We start from the raw sequence: 4,496 nt of genomic DNA, 5'->3' as shown, positions 1-4,496 counted from the left end.
TTTCACGGGGTGCCTTTCTTCTTGGCACAGAAAGGGACACCGTGCGGCAGTAGTCTGCTCCGCTAGACTACCTTCTGCCTTTTCTCGATCGCGTCGGGACGAAAGAAAATTTGATTGCAATTTTGTAGAAAGCTTACAATTGAGAATTTGAATACATTGAAAGTAAATTGAACATTGATTGCTGAAAACTGAACATTACAATTGATGAAAGCAGAAAATTACAAATGCTGATGCAGGGGGCGGACACCAGTGAACTTGAAAGATTTTTGAATGACTAATACCCCCTATAATAGCATTCTGAACAAAAATCCAAGTGACGGGAGTAGACGTTTAAAAGACGAGGAATCATACTAATCTTTTACCAATATCAGAGCTATTTTACAATTAAAATAACTATTACAATGAAACGAAAATTACAACTCAAACTTGAAGTAATATTTACAATATGCGGCCGAAGTTGGGCAAACTGCGGCTGCGATAGTGTCAAGGGGCTAAGTAAAGCTGCGGTCCTTGACACTATGTCTCGGGAGGCAAAAAATAAACTTGTTAAATGTATATTACTTTGGTGTAGTCATTTCAGTTGAAGTACAGGGATAGGGAAAAATGTTTCCAAGATACAACTTGCATTGTGAAATAAAGTTAAAAACATGATATACCCCCAAGTATTGGGTTGATGCAATTTCAGAACTAAGGATAGAAAAATAAATTTAAGGAAAGTTTGAACTTCTTCGTCTTCAACTTTCGCGAAATTTAATATATTTATTCTTAATTCTTTTTAACGAAGTTTGTCCCTAAATTTTCAATTATGTCCTTCCATTTTGTTCATTAGATAACGGAATTTACATTCTCTTTAAATAAACAAAAAATAAGAAAATATTGCAAAGGGAATCCATCACATTTTAAAAGTACAAATAATAAATTTCATTTAAAATAATTAAATATATATTAACATGTACATATAAAAAAAAAAATTATGAAAAAAAGTACACATTTCATGATCATCACCGATCACCCACGCACCCTCCCCCACTTGTGAGAAAAAACCACCTCCACAAATGAAATCAGTTCGCGACCAATGGCACCACCACGACGTTAGAAAAATTATTTTTCAAAAAAATAAAAATAAAAATTGATTGATAAAAAATCGAAAACTGTGATTTGGATTGAGATTTAGTTCTTGCAAACAGATGGTGGAGTGTTCGTGAGATGCCCATTGTCGGTTATAATCTTATGAACTAACCTATTATCGATTTTTATAATTATTATTTTTATTCTTTGAATTAATCTTTCTAAAGTGAAGGTGGTACCTAGACAATCAGAATTTACATACATTGAAGTACCTAGACAATCAGAATTAACTTTTAATACCATCATTTTTTTCGATACGTGGAAGATGCTTATGGTTTAGTGGCGGGGGAATATATATATATTTTTTATTGGGGTGGAGGCACAATTTTGAAATATTTTTTTTACAACGCACACAATAATGATTAAAATATTGAACCAATGATAAACAAAGCACAAACAATATAATTCGATAAGAAGCGGGGTGTTTGAATGCCATTATTTGTGAATAATATATTATGAAATAGTGACTGACGAAGAATGTGCGGTTAAAAAAAATATTTTTTTTTATTTAAGTGTAATATTATTTTAATAAAAAATGTGTGATTGAAAATGAGTACGATAGAAAAAATATGGTAGAATATGGTAGAATAATTGTCAAACAAAGCCTTATTTTTTTGTTCTGAATTCAATGAACCATTATAAGTGTATATTTAAATGGTGATATTATCAAAAGGTTTTTCTAAAGCGAAGGTGGTACCTACAATCAAAATTTTTTTTAGCCCGTCTTTGTAATCGAAACTTAAATTCTTTCTATATTTTTTCTTGAACTTTGCTACATGTACACTATGAGATACACTTTAATTTATACTTTGCCACGTGACATTATTTTATTGGGCAGTTTAAATTTCAAACAGTTTTTCCATTTGATGGACACTTGAAACAATATAAGTGTCAAACAACATGTCAAAAATTAGTGTACAAATAATAAAATTCTTTTTTCCTTCCCATGTGAGTTGGCACAACGGTCATCAAGTCACCTAAGCAGCCTTCTATTTCGTATTGGTTGGTCAAAAAAATTTAAGTTTATCGCAGTCTTGAGACTCAGGAAAATTAGGCACATCAATATCCACAAAGTTTTCTAAACCGCTGTTCAATAAATAAATAAATTGATTAACTTGGACTCATACAGAATATCCAGACTTCAATACCAATTCTTACTGACTGACTGTATAAGCAGAGTCCGTGAACCCCCCAATTCAATTATACCACTCATTTTAAGTTTTCACTTCCAGCTATTTTGCTGGGGTAGTTCAGACAAACTCCCATGTTTAACCAACCAAAAGATCAGTCTAGGAGCTGTTCAGGTTGTAGTAAGTTTGATTTTCTTATTGTTATGAAAAACAAGAATTGGCAATATGAAAAATAAGAATAAGAACACAAGTTTTATGTAAAAACCCAAGACGGGAAAGAACTACAGGTAGAGGAGGAGAAAATTCACTATATCAAAAGATGATTACAAAATGTGAAGTCGTTATAAACCAACATTAACTTCCAATATGTAAAACACAATCAAATCCTAATATATATTGAAGTCGTAATATTACAAGCCTAACATATGATGGAGTATTTAAGGTAGATTTATAATTTAAAAACTGTCAAATCACAACCAGTGTTTCAGCCGGATAACACCATCGCTCAAGCGGTGATCTCACAGCTAAAGCGCCCATTGCACAGCCAGCGAGTGGTGATGTTGCTGAAAAAGATGCTTGAGCGTCCATGCCCGAATAGTGAGCGTTTTTGCAACGAGTTCTTCTCATTGTTTTGTCTTTGACTTATTCATGACATGCTATCAAATCTCAACCGAATTCAGTTCATACCCAAGCTCTAGCACTTATCTTATCTAAGTACCTGCTATTGTACAGCAGAAATCATTAAAGACATATGGACAGAACAAAGAAGTCAAATTCTCCGTTCAAGTGAAAGTACGGAACTTTATTTATTTGAAAAAGTTTCCAATAAGCGGTGATAATGGAGTGGTCTAGCAAAAATATAATCAGGGTAAGAATTTTAGCATTTTTTTCCCTGGCAAAACAATAGCACATTATATTTATAAGAATGTGTACACAATAATTCCTATACTTACCATGTGCTGAGAATTAATATTTTGAGTTGAGGGAATAAGCTTCTTGGACGCTATAAATTGACGGATTGGTTCTTTTATCGTTCAAAAGCCGTATTCACACAAGAGGAACTCCTGTTTTTCCTTGATCAATCCATTAAATTTTCCTCTGCTCATCTGTGAGTGCCCTGTTTTTAATCAAATAGTCCTTCTGGTTTTTGTGAAGCTAGTTACTTTTCTATAAACAGGTAATTTGTTATAGGCCCTGCTGATTGAATTATAATATCCAGGTATCATCTCAAAGATATTGTTGCAGACAAAATATATTTTATACTCGTAGAATCAAGTTGAAGAATATGGATCTTGAAATCTGAGGCCGTGAATCAATTGTTTCAGGGGCGAACACCCATGTCGAGACAGGGACACTTGCAAAGTTTGAGCTGATGGATGGTGCTCCAGTTAGAGGTTTGCTAAGAACTGTTTATTTGGCAATATACATATGTAAACTTCCTGTGGATACATTGTGTACACATATGAATTTTTATTTTGCCACTTTTTTATGAACAATTTGCTTCTTCTTCTCTTTTCCCCAGGGATGGCAGCCTGGTTTTGGATTTGTTTGTTCACTCGCTAAGTGGTAAAAAAGCTAGCATAAATTGCTAATTTGATGAATAATGACAGGTTATTTAATGCTTGTTGGCATCACAGGTGAAATCAATTCCTATCAGACTGTTTCTGAGCCCAAATGAGCTGACATTGTAACTGTTATGCCCTATATCCAATCGATTTAGGTTGTAAACGCTTTTAATATACTTAATGCATTTGATTTTGGCGATATCTATTATTTATTTAAATTAATTTTGTAATAAATAATTTTAAATAATAGAATCCGAAAATTCAATTTTTAGGTAATCTGTTAATCACAAGGAGTTGTGATTGTGAGATACAAATTACATATAATTGGATCTTGAATAAACCATGGTCGTAAGTAATAACGAGATACGGATATCGTTAATGCAGTTAAACTATCACGTGATGCATTTCTTACTTGTGAAGTAAGTAGCTGATCTCACGAGCTAAAGTGTGGTGACACTTAAATGAACACGTGGATGTTTTGTTATAGAACAAAACATTGGAGACCCGCTAAGAGATTCCACATGGATAACTATCTGAGTGTCAGTGTCTAATCTCTAACGTTCGGTAGTGGAATTGATCCTTTGACTTGATGTCGTCATGATACCTTATATGAAGATAGTCATACTTTGGCGGTGTTGGATGTTGCTCTGAAAGGGGCCGCTAATACGACATC

The sequence above is a fragment of the Olea europaea genome, chromosome 18 (genome assembly GCF_002742605.1).
Source record: "Olea europaea var. sylvestris chromosome 18, O_europaea_v1, whole genome shotgun sequence".
Lineage (NCBI taxonomy): Eukaryota > Viridiplantae > Streptophyta > Magnoliopsida > Lamiales > Oleaceae > Olea > Olea europaea.
This window is presented reverse-complemented; position numbering follows the sequence as displayed.